General features: G+C 32.1%; 12 non-coding genes across 12 annotated transcripts; all 12 read left to right on the plus strand.

Annotated features, from left to right (window-relative positions):
* The first annotated feature begins 3,495 nt into the window (after positions 1 to 3,495).
* Positions 3,496 to 3,567, plus strand: TRNAK-UUU. Its single transcript has one exon. It is a non-coding gene; the product is annotated as a tRNA-Lys (tRNA).
* Positions 3,568 to 6,802: 3,235 nt separating this feature from the next.
* Positions 6,803 to 6,873, plus strand: TRNAK-UUU. The gene has a single exon. It is a non-coding gene; the product is annotated as a tRNA-Lys (tRNA).
* A 2,713-nt stretch (positions 6,874 to 9,586) lies between these two features.
* Positions 9,587 to 9,658, plus strand: TRNAK-UUU. Its single transcript has one exon. It is a non-coding gene; the product is annotated as a tRNA-Lys (tRNA).
* Positions 9,659 to 10,566: 908 nt separating this feature from the next.
* TRNAK-UUU lies at positions 10,567 to 10,638 on the plus strand. Its single transcript has one exon. It is a non-coding gene; the product is annotated as a tRNA-Lys (tRNA).
* Positions 10,639 to 11,423: 785 nt separating this feature from the next.
* Positions 11,424 to 11,495, plus strand: TRNAK-UUU. Its single transcript has one exon. It is a non-coding gene; the product is annotated as a tRNA-Lys (tRNA).
* A 762-nt stretch (positions 11,496 to 12,257) lies between these two features.
* TRNAK-UUU lies at positions 12,258 to 12,329 on the plus strand. Its single transcript has one exon. It is a non-coding gene; the product is annotated as a tRNA-Lys (tRNA).
* A 746-nt stretch (positions 12,330 to 13,075) lies between these two features.
* TRNAK-UUU lies at positions 13,076 to 13,147 on the plus strand. Its single transcript has one exon. It is a non-coding gene; the product is annotated as a tRNA-Lys (tRNA).
* A 774-nt stretch (positions 13,148 to 13,921) lies between these two features.
* Positions 13,922 to 13,993, plus strand: TRNAK-UUU. The gene has a single exon. It is a non-coding gene; the product is annotated as a tRNA-Lys (tRNA).
* Positions 13,994 to 14,770: 777 nt separating this feature from the next.
* Positions 14,771 to 14,842, plus strand: TRNAK-UUU. Its single transcript has one exon. It is a non-coding gene; the product is annotated as a tRNA-Lys (tRNA).
* An 856-nt stretch (positions 14,843 to 15,698) lies between these two features.
* TRNAK-UUU lies at positions 15,699 to 15,770 on the plus strand. Its single transcript has one exon. It is a non-coding gene; the product is annotated as a tRNA-Lys (tRNA).
* Positions 15,771 to 16,532: 762 nt separating this feature from the next.
* TRNAK-UUU lies at positions 16,533 to 16,604 on the plus strand. The gene has a single exon. It is a non-coding gene; the product is annotated as a tRNA-Lys (tRNA).
* Positions 16,605 to 17,374: 770 nt separating this feature from the next.
* On the plus strand, positions 17,375 to 17,446 carry TRNAK-UUU. The gene has a single exon. It is a non-coding gene; the product is annotated as a tRNA-Lys (tRNA).
* Positions 17,447 to 18,175: the final 729 nt, after the last annotated feature.

Raw genomic sequence — 18,175 nt, forward strand, 5'->3', positions numbered from 1 at the left:
TTAATTTTTTTTCTTTATTAATTGAAAATTTCTACATTCATAGCGGAAGCATTAATAATCCAAATAAAATCGGGTGTTACCGCCACGCTTAGGCATCTTTTCTATACCCAAACGCTAAGGCTAATTCCAAACTTACAATAAATAATCCAAATTCAACTTAATACATAATGGAAATAATTATACAACCAATAAATTTCTATATAAACCAAATTTTCACAAATGTCTATTTCTTAATTAAATAGACTAATCCAAATCCAAATCCGCATCTCAATTTCTTATCCATGTCACCTGTAAAAATCATTTAATACAAAAATAGAGTGTAGACAAAAATTAGCATAAGCTAAGTAAGAATCACTTCACCCCGTAAAATATAGGCTTGGATTTCATTATTTTAAAAACTTGTATACTTATATACTTTTCCAAAATACATATGTGGAAGTACACTTTTCATAGTATAGAGAATTAATATTTATAAATGGAGAATTAATAATCTTATCAAATCCACTTAGAAACTGAACCAATACGTATGTGTACACCCCCAGTAGATTCCAAGCCACTGGGTAGTATATGATCCAAGTAGCTACTCTTGCTACCTCACCCTTATAAAATTTGGAAACTGGATCACAACCTATGTGATACACCCTCATGGGATTCCAAGCCCAATGAGTGGTAATTGGCCCAAGTGATCAGCAATTACCTTTACTGAACACCACACAGAATAATGGTTTTCTAAAATAAATTATTTCTCCACAAATAAATACTTTTCTCCACAAAAATACAATTTTCTCCAATAAAATAATTTTCTCTAACATATATAATTTCTCCAAAAGATATATAGAGTTTCTCAAAACACATTTTCTCCACATAATTTCTCAAAAATGAATATTTAGTCCACAACACTGTTAATACAATTTCACCATACTAATATTAATATAACACCAAAATTTCCAAGCCACACTTTATTCAACACACGGGCTCGACATTCGAGACCCATTCTCGATAATTCGAGAATCACTACTCACAATGTTACCATTTATCGATAAATGTACTTGTGTTCACATGAATAGCATATATCATATGACATATATAATATCAACACATACAATATTCGGGGAAAATAATCATTTTGGTGAACATGAAATCTTACCTCGAAGCTCAAAAACTCTTATCATTACTTAAAGTAGCATCCTAGCCACTTTGATAATGAACCTGTGAATCAAATCATTCTAATATAATTTCACTTTCACTAATAATAATTATAATATCATTATTATTATGATGTTATCACCTTACTGCCCAAACAACATCATCCTTCGATCATTATTATTTCATCATATATTATTCACAGAATCATTCTAATATAATTTCACTTTCACTAATAATAATTATAATATCATTATTATTTTGATGTTATCACCTTACTGCCCAAACAACATCATCCTTCGATCATTATTATTTCATCATATATTCATAATCTATCTCTCCAATCATCGCATCCCATCATTTCTAATTATTATTAATATATACTATTACGAATTATCATCAACAGCATTACATTATCATCATCCTTCATCATAATCATTTTCTTCATCATTTCATCTTCTTCACTAACCAGAATCCGTATATTCTATCATTATTAAAATCACTATCAACATCATCTTTATCTACCAACAATAAACTCAAATTAAATAAAAGAATTTAGAGGGTAGAAACAATTACCGGGAAATAAGACTTGGATGATGATGAAGGAAGAGAAAATTAATAGTACAGGAGAAGGTTGTAGTGAATTATGTTTGTGTGTGGAACCAGAAAGTATAGAAGTCTTTCTTGTATAGATACATGGATGTGGAGAAAACAATAAGCATTCACATGTATACTTTAGGCTGAGTGAGGGAGGCTACGGTGCTGCAAATTTGTCTCAAATCAACCAAGAAAATAAATAAGGGAATAGGGTGGCCGAAAATAAATAAGGGAATAGGGTGCATGGCTGATTAGGTTTCACACTAATCATGTCCAATCAAGAGTAATTTAAGGGATAGGGTGGCTGATTACTCCCTAATAATGTCAATTGTATTAATCAAAAATCAGGATAGAAATTCACTGGCAGCATGTTACGAAAATTATTGAGAAATTTGGGTAAGGTAAAGTGGTTCCATTTTTTTCAGATATGTAGCTCAGTAAGTCTAAAACCTACATAAAAAATTTCATAACGATCCGAGTTGTAGAAGTATAGTTTTCGAATTGTTTTCTAAAACTGGTACAGAGAGAAAAGAATTCTGGACAGCACACTGCCAAGGGAAAAAATATAATTTTCTGTGTTTACTCGAAGCTCAAAATGACCAAATTATTTTATGGATATCAAGTACTATAAGTTAAGGTTCTACCATAAACATTTCAACTGAAAACGAGTTCGGGAAGTATTTTTACCGGCTCAATCTTTCGGACTGCATCGAGCTGAAATTTTTTTGAAATGAATGGTTAGAAGAATTTTGGCTAAAATTTAAATTTTGTAAAAAAATAGTGACGAACCAAAAATTATTTTGTAACAATAATGGTTACTAAATTTCGGGGTGTCACATCAATACCCACAGATGGTGGAAGATTTAGTATTGTTATATCTCTACATATGTTGTTTTCGACCTTCATTAGTGGTAGAGCGTGTGGCTTAAACCTTCATTAGTGGTAGAGCGTGTGGCTTAAACCCCGTGGTTATTGGTTCAATTCCCTAGTTGGCTATCTTATCTTGGTGGTAGTGCGCACAACTTGCTGAATTGGCGTTTGCGTATTTGTACTAGTGTAACATTATCGCGTACTTGTACTAGTGTAACATTATTAAAACAAGATGTGCGAATTATCCCTCTCAAGAATTTACTTTCACTTTCGTTTTTGTCAAAACACTTCATTTTGAACTTGCAATAGGTTTTTCTTAATTTGCAAATTGTGCTAGGTTGATATTGCTATGATTTATGTTGTTTAAAAATTACTTGCATTGTTTTCATCTATAAAGGAGAGAAAAAAAAAATTACTTGCATTGTTTTCATCTATAAAGGAGAGAAAAAAAGAATTACTTGCATTGTTTTCATCTATAAAGGAGAGAAAAAAAGGTTATGAAAATATCAAATGTAAAAAAGAAAAAAACTAAAAATGTGAATAAAAGAAATTCATGTATAATGGTAAGAATTAAAGAAAGTGTAAAAATTGCCACAAAGAATTACAAATGAAATTAAAACCTATTATATTTTTAATGATATTAAAAGTAACAGAAAATGTAATTATTTCAAATGAAAGCAAACTAAAAATGTGAATAAAAGAAATTCATGAATAATGGTATGAATAAAAAGAAGATATTATCATGGTTGTGGTAAGAAGTTCAGTGGAGAGCGCTTGGCTTTTAGCCACATGGTCGGGGGATATTATCATGTATTCATGTCTTAAGTGATAAATATGTAATTGTGTTGTTTTCTTTAAATAAAGCTTTAAATAACCTTGTAGGTGGCCATCTTAGCTCAGTGGTAGAGGGCGTGGCTTTTAACCACGTGGTCGTGGGTTCAATACCCACAGATGGTGTAGATTTAGTATTGTTATATATCTACATGTGTTGTTTTTTCGACCTTCAAATAAAGCTTTAAGTGATATATTATAATTAGCTATCTTACGTTAGTGGTAGAGCGTGTGGCTTAAACCTCGTGGTTATTGGTTCAATTTCCGTATTTGTAAAAGTGTAACTTTATTAAAACAAGATGTGCGAATTATCCCTCCAAAGAATTTACTTTCACTTTCGTTTTTCTCAAAACACTTCATTTTGAACTTGCAATAGGTATTTCTTAATTTGCAAATTGTGCTAGGTTGATATTGCTATGATTTATGTTGTTTAAAAATTACTTGCATTGTTTTCATCTATAAAGGAGAGAAAAAAAGTTTATGAAAATATCAAATGTAAAAAAATAAAAAGTAAAAATGTGAATAAAAGAAATTCATGTATAATGGTAAGAATTAAAGAAAGTGTAAAAATTGCAACAAAGAATTACAAATGAAATTAAAACCTATTATATTTTTAAGGCTAAAGTGTCATTCCGCACCATGAACTATATTGAATTATTCATGCCACACCTTGAACTTTTATAACGTCCATTTCGATACACAAACCATTAATTTTTTTTCATCTAGCATTTTTCACAGGTTACCAGGTTACTATGATGACATGGCACAGGTAATTAGCTTATGTGGATCTTCTTTTCAAGTCAACACAAAATTTTTAAGTAAAGCTAAAAAATCAACGCCTCATGCTGCCCCTCCCAAGTCGGATCAGTGCTCACTAGACCAAATCACCACAACACCTCCACAATCCACTGCTCCTCCCCTCCCTTGCGGCAGCGTGCGCCGAGCCCACCGACGACCTGCCTAGGGGTGACTGCGGTTTGTTCCAATTCCGAACTGCCGGTTCACGATTCCAAGGTTCAAATCATAACCGGAACCTTATATAAAGGTTCTGGTTCCGATTTGATAAGCACCAAGAATAGCACTTATAAGGGGTCTTTATTAGATTTAAAGCGCATCGTTTTGACATCCAATTACAACAATTGCAGGCATTTTAGCTCAAATGTGATCAAAATCTTCTAACAACATTTCTAAAAAGAGTTTTGAAGTATTTCATAGGTTGGAGAGGGATTTGAAGCTAAAATAGAGCAAAAAACAAACAAGCCGAAATGTAGTAGCGTCCCACGCAGCCTCACACGCGTGTGGCTGGGCGTGGAATTATTCCAGAGAGCCACCACGCCACTCACACGCGTGTGAGCAAACGTGGTCGGGCCAAGGGCAATTTTGGGAAATTTGTCCCCTTTTTGTCACTTATATAAATCCCATTTGCTCAAAACCTAGAGAGGGGAGACTAGATCAGAAAATTGATAGAATAGGGTAGAATAGAGGGTTTTCTCCCCTCTTGGGAGGAAATTCCTTTCTTTCATAAGTTTTAGAATAGATCAAGGGCAAGAGAGGAGATTGGATTTTCAAGATCAAGGTTGTAAAGATCTCCTTTTCTAAAGGGTGGTAACCATTCTCTTCATTTTCTAATTCAGTACTTGTTTCTTTGAATTTTCCTTTCCCTTTCTTGTTTCTCTAGTATGTTAGAGTAGATTAGATAGGGGATTGGTGGCCCCATGGTAGATCTATGTGGATGTTTAATATTATTGCTTTGATTTGTGAATTGCTTGTTTGTTCGATGTTGAACTTGTGTGGATGATGTTCTTCAAGCTTTGTGCCTTTTGTGGCCACATTAGGTAGCAAACCCAAAGGAAGTGAGTGTGTGCGCGATAGCGGCCACTCACGGGTCTAACTCACCCACATCTCCGCTCTTAGTCCGAAAGGACAAGATCCGAGAGGAGTGGTAGACAAAGTGTTCGATGAAATGCCCCAACCGAATGAGGATGTGGGAGTCCAAAGTGTGACGCCACTTAGTGATGCGCCACGAACTCCCTAGTCTATTCCACAACTTGCACTCGCAAAACCATCCAGAGATAAACCACATGGAAAAGCCTAAAGCCCCAATCTCCACTTTACTTTTCTTTATTTTACACAACCTTTATCAACCTTCCCCTCTTACAAATGAATCCAACCCTTAGCACTCCCGTAACTCTTTCTCTTCAACCTCTTAGATGCTAACACACAAATTCGATTCCCATTCGTCATCCTTGAGAGACACGACACTCGGGGAGTCTTGACTCTTCGTTTTACCACACCACCTTCACATCCACTCACCCCTTACATACATCCTTCATGATTCAACCGGAATTTTTTTTTTTTGTATATATAATTATATATAATATGTTTTGTTATTATAAAAACCATATTATAAATTTTTATTTTTTTTTATTTTGGCTACTGCCTACTGGCAGTAGCTAAATATAATTTTTTTTTTTAATATTTAGCTATTGCCAGTAGCTAAATGCCTAAATATAAGAATGTTTTTTAATTATTATTTTACTATTCCGGTAACGGTTGTTGGGCTGGAAAGGTTTAGAAGAAAACAAAAAAAATTCAAAAAAAAGAAAAAGAAAACAAAAAAAAAATGTCTTCGTTAGTATTGTTGTATCTCTACGTGTGTTGTTTTCGACCTTCAAATAAAGCTTTAAGTGATATATTATAATTAGCTATCTTACGTTAGTGGTAGAGCGTGTGGCTTAAACCCCGTGGTTATTGGTTTAATTCCCGTATTTGTACTAGTGTAACTTTATTAAAACAAGATGTGGGAATTGTCCCTCCAAAGAATTTACTTTCACTTTCGTTTTTGTCAAAACACTTCATTTTGAACTTGCAATAGGTATTTTTTAATTTGCAAATTGTGCTAGTTTGATATTGCTATGATTTATATAGGTTAAAAATTACTTGCATTGTTTTCATCCATGAAGGAGAGAAAAAAAATGTTATGAAAATATCAAATGTAAAAAAAAAAAAAAACTAAAAATGTGACTAAAAGAAATTCATGTATAATGGTAAGAATTAAAGAAAGTGCAAAAATTGCAACAAATAATTATAAATGAAATTAAAACCTATTATATTTTTAATGATGTTAAAAGTAACATAAAATGTAACTATTTCAAATGAAAGCGAACTAAAAATTTGAATAAAAGAAATTCATGAATAATGGTATGAATAAAAGAAAATATTATCATGGTTGTGGTAAGAAGTTCAGTGGTAGAGCGCTTGGCTTTTAGCCACATGGTTGGGGGATATTATCATGTCTTAAGTAATAAATCTGTAATTGTGTTGTTTTCATAAAAAAAAGCTTTAAATGACCTTGTAGGTGGCCATCTTAGCTCAGTGGTAGAGCGCGTGGCTTTTAACCACGTGTTGTGGGTTCAATACCCACAGATGGTGGTAGATTTAGTATTTTTATATCTCTACATGTGTTGCTTTAAGTGATATATTATAATTAGCTATCTTACGTTAGTGGTAGAGCGTGTGGCTTAAACCCCGGCGCACATACCGAAGCATTAATTATGCTCAAGCAAGAGCGTCACCGAACGGATGGATTATGAACAAAGTCAGAAGCAAATATTGGAACAAAGTCAAAAGCAAATATTGAAATTCATCTGACAGAATGCTCTGAAAAATTACACAACAAGTGATATTAGATTTGAAAGTTCTAAGCAGTGAGCTATACACGAGAGAAATCAAGTCTTAGAAAAGAAATATTTTGGGGTCGTTTACTTCGTTTTTTTGTTTTTCTGTTTCCAGTTTTCCATTTCTCCATTTCTCCAGTTTTCCTTCTCCATTTTTCCAGTTTTCCATTTCTCCAATTTTCTGATTTCATTTTACACATTTAATTTTTAAATAAAAATTTCAGTACACTAATACTAAATGTACAAAAGGTAACAAAAGTCGATAAAACATATTACAAAATAAATTACAACTATTTCAATCATTTTAGTACATAATTTGAATAAAAATTAATAATAATAATAATAATAATAATAATAGTAATTAAAGGAAAAAACGATAAAGGTCTATAATAATAATAATAATAATAATAATAATAATAATAATTAATATTAATAATAATAATAAGACAAAAACTTGTGTGAGAACTTTTCACGGGTCTCAATCTGCTAGACAGATCGGATCTTTGAATAATAAGGTCAAATATTTGATTAATTAATCAAAGATCCAACTCGTCTCACGGATTGAGACCAGTGAGACCGTCTCACACAAATATTTAACTAATAATAATAATAAGTAGGTTTTCAAAAAATAATAATAAGTAAATAATACGGAGTAGTAATTAAAGGAAAAAGGGTAAAGATATATAATAATAATAATAATAATAATAATAATAATAAGTATGTTTTCAAAAAATAATAATAAGTAAATAATACGGAGTAGTAATTAAAGGAAAAGGGTTAAAAAGCACAGATTACGGTGAAGAACTAAATAATACGGAGGTGTGACGCTCAGAAAAAGGGTGAAGAAATAAGCAAAGCTTAGGTTTCAAACTGTGGACCTCCCATACGTAGCACTGTAGACGCGTGTTTTCCCATTTCTCCATTTGGAGAGATCCAAATTTCTTCTCTCCAAAATTGTATACAAAGCGGAAGAATGGAAAGGAGTTAGGTAATTAGAAAGATGATTTTAGTAAACAAATTTTCCATTTTCTATTTTTCCACTCTTTCATTTCTCTATTTTTTTGGAAAATCTTCCATTTTTCCAAGTTAGTAAACAACTCCTTTATTTCTTGAAAAGAAATTGTAAGAGTGTGGCTTTGTGCAAGACACTCGGGGAAACTAAGTGTAGCTGGGTGCAAAACACTTGGTTGATTGCTTTGTGCGAATTACTCAGAGGAGTGCAGCTTTGTGCAGAACACTTGTGGAGACTAAGTGTAGCTGGGTGCAAAACACTTGATTGAAGTGCGTAGCTGGGTGCAAGACGCTCGTGAACGTAGCTGGGTGCAAGACGTTCGGGTTTAAGTGTTGCTGTAGCGAAAGTGCATTCGGAGTAGAGGAGTGCTAGAAGAGCACAAATTCACTATTGTATCTGGGTGATTGAAAGTAGTGGAATCTCTCCTGGAGGAAGGAGAAAGTGGAGTAGGAGGATTACATCACCTCCGAACCACTATAAATCCCTGTGTCATTTACTTTATCTGCTCATATATCTGCTTGCATATTTATCTATCTAAGCATCACATGCATTGCATATTTTGTCACATTTATTACTCTTGAACTTTATTGGTATACGTGACATCATTTTTGCATGCAAGACATATTTGCATACTCAACCTCATCCTGTGAAAGTTATATTTGTTGTTATGCTACGAACCCAACTATTCATTGCATATACTGTTTGATCTGGGTTTGATAGTTCCCACGTCCGCATGCCAGCCAAACTTTATATACTCATTTTTGAATTATTTCTGACGTTTCTAACGTGTTGCATGTTGTGAAGCTCTTCTTTTTTTGCGTAACTTTGATTATAGCACTTTACCGTATTATTTATCCGCTGCACAATTCAAGTTGAATTTATTCACTTGGATTCTTTCTGTTGAAGTGTTATAATATTTTTTGAAAAGTTAGAAAAGTCTATTCACCCCCCTCTCTAGACTTTTCCCTACCCTATCGGGACCAACAAGTGGTATCCGAGTAGTTGTCTATTTGAGTCAAATCTTGACTGCTAGACAGATCTCAAACCTTCAAAATGAAGAGAGACTTGGCTCCCAACCTGTTATTTTCATTAGATAAATTTGATGATTGGAAAATCCGTATGCAGGTTCATTTGTCCGCACTACACGATGAAATGTGGGAAGTCATTAAAGACGGGCCGATCAAAATCTTAAAGATCAATACCGCTGTAGCACAAACGAGTACAACACCGCAGTACATTCCTAAACCCAAAGAGGAATAGGGTCCAGAAGATCGTACACGAAATAACTTGGACAACATTGCCAAGAAAATATTATCATGGTTGTGGTAAGAAGTTCAGTGGTAGAGCGCTTGGCTATTAGTCACATGGTCAGCGGATATTACCATGTCTTAAGTAATAAATCTGTAATTGTGTTGTTTTTATAAAAAAAAAAAAGCTTTAAATGACCTTGTAGGTGGCCATCTTAGCTCAGTGGTAGAGCGCGTGGCTTTTAACCACGTGGTCGTGGGTTCAATACCCACAGATGGTGGTAGGTTTAGTATTGTTATATCTCTAAATGTGTTGCTTTAAGTGATATATTATAATTGGCTTTCTACCCCGTTAGTGGTAGACCATGTGGCTTAAACCCTGTGGTTATTGGTTCAATTCCCTAGTTGGGCATCTTATTTTGGTGGTAGTGCGCACAACTTGCTAAATTGGCGTTGCGTATTTGTACTAGTGTAACTTTATTAAAACAAGATGTGCGAATTATCCCTCCAAAGAATTTAATTTCACTTTCGTTTGTGTCAAAACACTTCATTTTGAACTTGCAATAATAGGTATTTCTTAATTTGCAAATTGTGCTAGGTTGATATTGCTATGATTTATGAAGTTTAAAAATTACTTGCACTGTTTTCATCCATAAAGGAGATAAAAAAATGTTATGAAAATATCAAATGTAAAAAAATCAAAAAAAACTAAAAATGTGAATAAAACAAATTCATGTAAAATGGTAAGAATTAAAGAAAGTGTAAAATTGCAACGAAGAATTACAAATGAAATTTAAACCTATTATATTTTTAATGATATTAAAAGTAACAAAAAATGTAACTATTTCAAATGAAAGCAAACTAAAAATGTGAATAAAAGAAAGTCATGAATAATTGTATGACTAAAAGAAAATATTATCATGGTTGTGGTAAGAAGTTCAGTGGTAGAGCGCTTGTCTTTTAGTCACATGGTCAGCGGATATCACCATATCTTAAGTAATAAATCTGTAATTGCGTTGTTTTTATCAAAAAAAAAGCTTTAAATGACCTTGTAGGTGGCCATCTTAGCTCAGTGGTAGAGCGCTTGTCTTTTAGTCACATGGTCAGCGGATATTACCATATCTTAAGTAATAAATCTGTAATTGCGTTGTTTTTATCAAAAAAAAAGCTTTAAATGACCTTGTAGGTGGCCATCTTAGCTCAGTGGTAGAGCACGTGGCTTTTAACCACGTGGTCGTGGGTTCAATACCCACAGATGGTGGTTGGTTTAGTATTGTTATATCTCTTCATGTGTTGCTTTAAGTGATATTTTATAATTGGCTTTCTACCCCGTTGTTGCTTTAAGTGATATTTTATAATTGGCTTTCTACCCCGTCAGTGGTAGAGCGTGTAGCTTAAACACTGTGGTTATTGGTTCAATTCCCTAGCGCACAACTTGCTGAATTGGCGTTGCGTATTTGTACTAGTGTAACTTTATTAAAACAAGATGTGCGAATTATCCCTCCAAAGAATTTAATTTCACTTTCGTTTGTGTCAAAACACTTCATTTTGAACTTGCAATAGGTATTTCTTAATTTGCAAATTGTGCTAGGTAGATATTGCTATAATTTATGAAGTTTAAAAATTACTTGCACTGTTTTCATCCTTAAAGGAGATAAAAAAATGTTATGAAAATATCAAATGTAAAAAAAAAAAACAAAAAATGTGAATAAAAGAAATTCATGTAAAATGGTAAGAATTAAAGAAAGTGTAAAATTGCAACGAAGAATTACAAATGAAATTTAAACCTATTATATTTTTAATGATATTAAAAGTAACAAAAAATGTAACTATTTCAAATGAAAGCAAACTAAAAATGTGAATAAAAGAAATTCATGAATAATTGTATGAATAAAAGAAAATATTATCATGGTTGTGGTAAGAAGTTCAGTGGTAGAGCGCTTGGCTATTGGTCACATGGTCAGCGGATATTACCATGTCTTAAGTAATAAATCTATAATTGTGTTGTTCTCATAAAAAAAAAAGCTTTAAATGACCTTGTAGGTGGCCATCTTAGCTCAGTGGTAGAGCGCGTGGCTTTTAACCACGTGGTCGTGGGTTCAATACCCACAGATGGTGGTAGGTTTAGTATTGTTATAGCTCTACATGTGTTGCTTTAAGTGATATATTATAATTGGCTTTCTACCCCGTTAGTGATAGAGCGTGTGGCTTAAACACTGTGGTTATTGGTTCAATTCCCTAGCAAGGCATCTTATTTTGGTGGTAGCGCGCACAACTTGCTGAATTGTTTTGTACTAGTGTAACTTTATTAAAACAAGATGTGCGAATTATCCCTCCAAAGAATTTAATTTCACTTTCGTTTGTGTCAAAACACTTCATTTTGAACTTGCAATAGGTATTTCTTAATTTGCAAATTGTGCTAGGTAGATATTGCTATGATTTATGAAGTTTAAAAATTACTTGCACTGTTTTCATCCTTAAAGGAGATAAAAAAATGTTATGAAAATATCAAATGTAAAAAAAAAAAAAACTAAAAATGTGAATAAAAGAAATTCATGTAAAATGGTAAGAATTAAAGAAAGTGTAAAATTGCAACGAAGAATTACAAATGAAATTTAAACCTACTATATTTTTAATGATATTAAAAGTAACAAAAAATGTAACTATTTCAAATGAAAGCAAACTAAAAATGTGAATAAAAGAAAGTCATGAATAATTGTATGACTAAAAGAAAATATTATCATGGTTGTGGTAAGAAGTTCAGTGGTAGAACGCTTGGCTTTTAGTCACATGGTCAGCGGATATTACCATATCTTAAGTACTAAATCTGTAATTGCGTTGTTTTTATAAAAAAAAAAGCTTTAAATGACCTTGTAGGTGGCCATCTTAGCTCAGTGGTAGAGCACGTGGCTTTTAACCACGTGGTCGTGGGTTTAATACCCACAGATGGTGGTTGGTTTAGTATTGTTATATCTCTTCATGTGTTGCTTTAAGTGATATTTTATAATTGGCTTTCTACCCCGTTAGTGGTAGAGCGTGTAGCTTAAACACTGTGGTTATTGGTTCAATTCCCTAGCGCACAACTTGCTGAATTGGCGTTGCGTATTTGTACTAGTGTAACTTTATTAAAACAAGATGTGCGAATTATCCCTCCAAAGAATTTAATTTCACTTTCGTTTGTGTCAAAACACTTCATTTTGAACTTGCAATAGGTATTTCTTAATTTGCAAATTGTGCTAGGTAGATATTGCTATGATTTATGAAGTTTAAAAATTACTTGCACTGTTTTCATCCTTAAAGGAGATAAAAAAATGTTATGAAAATATCAAATGTAAAAAAAAAAAAAACTAAAAATGTGAATAAAAGAAATTCATGTAAAATGGTAAGAATTAAAGAAAGTGTAAAATTGCAACGAAGAATTACAAATGAAATTTAAACCTATTATATTTTTAATGATATTAAAAGTAACAAAAAATGTAACTATTTCAAATGAAAGCAAACTAAAAATGTGAATAAAAGAAATTCATGAATAATTGTATGAATAAAAGAAAATATTATCATGGTTGTGGTAAGAAGTTCAGTGGTAGAGCGCTTGGCTATTAGTCACATGGTCAGCGGATATTACCATGTCTTAAGTAATAAATCTGTAATTGTGTTGTTTTCATAAAAAAAAAAAGCTTTAAATGACCTTGTAGGTGGCCATCTTAGCTCAGTGGTAGAGCGCGTGGCTTTTAACCACGTGGTCGTGGGTTCAATACCCACAGATGGTGGTAGGTTTAGTATTGTTATATCTCTACATGTGTTGCTTTAAGTGATATATTATAATTGGCTTTCTACCCCGTTAGTGGTAGAGCATGTGGCTTAAACCCTGTGGTTATTGGTTCAATTCCCTAGCTGGGCTTCTTATTTTGGTGGTAGGGCGCACAACTTGCTGAATTGGCGTTGCGTATTTGTACTAGTGTAACTTTATTAAAACAAGATGTGCGAATTATCCCTCCAAAGAATTTAATTTCACTCTCGTTTGTGTCAAAACACTTCATTTTGTACTTGCAATAATAGGTATTTCTTAATTTGCAAATTGTGCTAGGTTGATATTGCTATGATTTATGAAGTTTAAAAATTACTTGCACTGTTTTCATCCATAAAGGATATAAAAAAATGTTATGAAAATATCAAATGTAAAAAAAAAAAAAAAAAAAAATGTGAATAAAACAAATTCATGTAAAATGGTAAGAATTAAAGAAAGTGTAACATTGCAACGAAGAATTACAAATGAAATTTAAACCTATTATATTTTTAATGATATTAAAAGTAACAAAAAATGTAACTATTTCAAATGAAAGCAAACTAAAAATGTGAATAAAAGAAATTCATGAATAATTGTATGAATAAAAGAAAATATTATCATGGTTGTGGTAAGAAGTTCAGTGGTAGAGCGCTTGGCTATTAGTCACATGGTCAGCGGATATTACCATGTCTTAAGTAATAAATCTGTAATTGTGTTGTTTTCATAAAAAAAAAAGCTTTAAATGACCTTGTAGGTGGCCATCTTAGCTCAGTGGTAGAGCGCGTGGCTTTTAACCACGTGGTCGTGGGTTTAATACCCACAGATGGTGGTAGGTTTAGTATTGTTATATCTCTACATGTGTTGCTTTAAGTGATATATTATAATTGGCTTTCTACCCCGTTAGTGGTAGAGCATGTGGCTTAAACCCTGTGGTTATTGGTTCAATTCCCTAGCTGGGCTTCTTATTTTGGTGGTAGTGCGCACAACTTGCTGAATTGGCGTTGCGTATTTGTACTAGTGTAACTTTATTAAAACAAGATGTGCGAATTATCCCTCCAAAGAATTTAATTTCACTTTCGTTTGTGTCAAAACACTTCATTTTGAACTTGCAATAATAGGTATTTCTTAATTTGCAAATTGTGCTAGGTTGATATTGCTATGATTTATGAAGTTTAAAAATTACTTGCACTGTTTTCATCCTTAAAGGAGATAAAAAAATGTTATGAAAATATCAAATGTAAAAAAAAAAAAAAAACTAAAAATGTGAATAAAAGAAATTCATGTAAAATTGTAAGAATTAAAGAAAGTGTAAAATTGAACGAAGAATTACAAATGAAATTTAAACCTAGTAAATTTTTAATGATATTAAAAGTTACAAGAAATGTAACTATTTCAAATGAAAGCAAACTAAAAATGTGATTAAAAGAAATTCATGAATAATTGTATGAATAAAAGAAAATATTATCATGGTTGTGGTAAGAAGTTCAGTGGTAGAGCGCTTGGCTATTAGTCACATGGTCAGCGGATATTACCATGTCTTAAGTAATAAATCTGTAATTGTGTTGTTTTCATAAAAAAAAAAAAGCTTTAAATGACCTTGTAGGTGGCCATCTTAGCTCAGTGGTAGAGCGCGTGGCTTTTAACCACGTGGTCGTGGGTTCAATACCCACAGATGGTGGTAGGTTTAGTATTGTTATATCTCTACATGTGTTGCTTTAAGTGATATATTATAATTGGCTTTCTACCCCGTTAGTGGTAGAGCGTGTGGCTTAAACCCTGTGGTTATTGGTTCAATTCCCTAGCTGGGCATCTTATTTTGGTGGTAGAGCGCACAACTTGCTGAATTGGCGTTGCGTATTTGTACTAGTGTAACTTTATTAAAACAAGATGTGCGAATTATCCCTCCAAAGAATTTAATTTCACTTTCGTTTGTGTCAAAACACTTCATTTTGAACTTGCAATAGGTATTTCTTAATTTGCAAATTGTGCTAGGTAGATATTGCTATGATTTATGAAGTTTAAAAATTACTTGCACTGTTTTCATCCTTAAAGGAGATAAAAAAATGTTATGAAAATATCAAATGTAAAAAAAAAAAAACAAAAAATGTGAATAAAAGAAATTCATGTAAAATGGTAAGAATTAAAGAAAGTGTAAAATTGCAACGAAGAATTACAAATGAAATTTAAACCTATTATATTTTTAATGATATTAAAAGTAACAAAAAATGTAACTATTTCAAATGAAAGCAAACTAAAAATGTGAATAAAAGAAATTCATGAATAATTGTATGAATAAAAGAAAATATTATCATGGTTGTGGTAATAAGTTCAATGGTAGAGCGCTTGGCTATTAGTCACATGGTCAGCGGATATTACCATGTCTTAAGTAATAAATCTGTAATGGTGTTGTTTTCATCAAAAGTCTTAAGTAATAAATCTGTAATGGTGTTGTTTTCATCAAAAAAAAAAAGCTTTAAATGACCTTGTAGGTGGCCATCTTAGCTCAGTGGTAGAGCGAAATGACCTTGTAGGTGGCCATCTTAGCTCAGTGGTAGAGCGTGTGGCTTTTAACCACGTGGTCGTGGGTTCAATACCCACAGATGGTGGTAGGTTTAGTATTGTTATATCTCTACATGTGTTGCTTTAAGTGATATATTATAATTGGCTTTCTACCCCGTTAGTTGTAGAGCATGTAGCTTAAACCTGTGGTTATTGGTTCAATTCCCTAGCTGGGCATCTTATTTTGGTGGTAGTGCGCACAACTTTTGCTGAATTGTTTTGTACTAGTGTAACTTTATTAAAACAATATGTGCGAATTATCCCTCCAAAGAATTTAATTTCACTTTCGTTTGTGTCAAAACACTTCATTTTGAACTTGCAATAGGTATTTCTTAATTTGCAAATTGTGCTAGGTAGATATTGCTATGATTTATGAAGTTTAAAAATTACTTGCACTGTTTTCATCCTTAAAGGAGATAAAAAAATGTTATGAAAATATCAAATGTAAAAAAAAAAAAAAAAAAAATGTGAATAAAAGAAATTCATGTAAAATGGTAAGAATTAAAGAAAGTGTAAAATTGCAACGAAGAATTACAAATGAAATTTAAACCTATTATATTTTTAATGATATTAAAAGTAACAAAAAATGTAACTATTTCAAATGAAAGCAAACTAAAAATGTGAATAAAAGAAATTCATGAATAATTGTTTGAATAAAAGAAAATATTATCATGGTTGTGGTAAGAAGTTCAGTGGTATAGCGCTTGGCTATTAGTCACATGGTCAGCGGATATTACCATGTCTTAAGTAATAAATCTGTAATTGTGTTGTTTTCAAAAAAAAAAAAGCTTTAAATGACCTTGTAGGTGGCCATCTTAGCTCAGCGGTAGAGCGCGTGGCTTTTAACCACGTGGTCGTGGGTTCAATACCCACAGATGGTGGTAGGTTTAGTATTGTTATATCTCTACATGTGTTGCTTTAAGTGATATATTATAATTGGCTTTCTACCCCGTTAGTGGTAGAGCGTGTGGCTTAAACCCTGTGGTTATTGGTTCAATTCCCTAGCTGGGCATCTTATTTTGGTGGTAGTGCGCACAACTTGCTGAATTGGCGTTGCGTATTTGTACTAGTGTAACTTTATTAAAACAAGATGTGCGAATTATCCCTCCAAAGAATTTAATTTCACTTTCGTTTGTGTCAAAACACTTCATTTTGAACTTGCAATAGGTATTTCTTAATTTGCAAATTGTGCTAGGTAGATATTGCTATGATTTATGAAGTTTAAAAATTACTTGCACTGTTTTCATCCTTAAAGGAGATAAAAAAATGTTATGAAAATATCAAATGTAAAAAAAAAAAACAAAAAATGTGAATAAAAGAAATTCATGTAAAATGGTAAGAATTAAAGAAAGTGTAAAATTGCAACGAAGAATTACAAATGAAATTTAAACCTATTATATTTTTAATGATATTAAAAGTAACAAAAAATGTAACTATTTCAAATGAAAGCAAACTAAAAATGTGAATAAAAGAAATTCATGAATAATTGTTTGAATAAAAGAAAATATTATCATGGTTGTGGTAAGAAGTTCAGTGGTATAGCGCTTGGCTATTAGTCACATGCTCAGCGGATATTACCATGTCTTAAGTAATAAATCTGTAATTGTGTTGTTTTCTTCAAAAAAAAAAGCTTTAAATGACCTTGTAGGTGGCTATCTTAGCTCAGTGGTAGAGCGCGTGGCTTTTAACCACGTGGTCGTGGGTTCAATACCCACATATGGTGGTAGGTTTAGTATTGTTATATCTCTACATGTGTTGCTTTAAGTGATATATTATAATTGGCTTTCTACCCCGTTAGTTGTAGAGCATGTAGCTTAAACCTGTGGTTATTGGTTCAATTCCCTAGCTGGGCATCTTATTTTGGTGGTAGTGCGCACAACTTGCTGAATTGTTTTGTACTAGTGTAACTTTATTAAAACAAGATGTGCGAATTATCCCTCCAAAGAATTTAATTTCACTTTCGTTTGTGTCAAAACACTTCATTTTGAACTTGCAATAGGTATTTCTTAATTTGCAAATTGTGCTAGGTAGATATTGCTATGATTTATGAAGTTTAAAAATTACTTGCACTGTTTTCATCCTTAAAGGAGATAAAAAAATGTTATGAAAATATCAAATGTAAAAAAAAAAAAAACTAAAAATGTGAATAAAAGAAATTCAAGTAAAATGGTAAGAATTAAAGAAAGTGTAAAATTGCATCGAAGAATTACAAATGAAATTTAAACCTATTATATTTTTAATGATATTAAAAGTAACAAAAAATGTAACTATTTCAAATGAAAGCAAACTAAAAATGTGAATAAAAGAAATTCATGAATAATTGTATGAATAAAAGAAAATATTATCATGGTTGTGGTAAGAAGTTCAGTGGTAGAGCGCTTGGCTATTAGTCACATGGTCAGCGGATATTACCATGTCTTAAGTAATAAATCTGTAATTGTGTTGTTTTCAT

Source organism: Ipomoea triloba, chromosome 13, assembly GCF_003576645.1.
Source record: "Ipomoea triloba cultivar NCNSP0323 chromosome 13, ASM357664v1".
Taxonomy (NCBI): domain Eukaryota; kingdom Viridiplantae; phylum Streptophyta; class Magnoliopsida; order Solanales; family Convolvulaceae; genus Ipomoea; species Ipomoea triloba.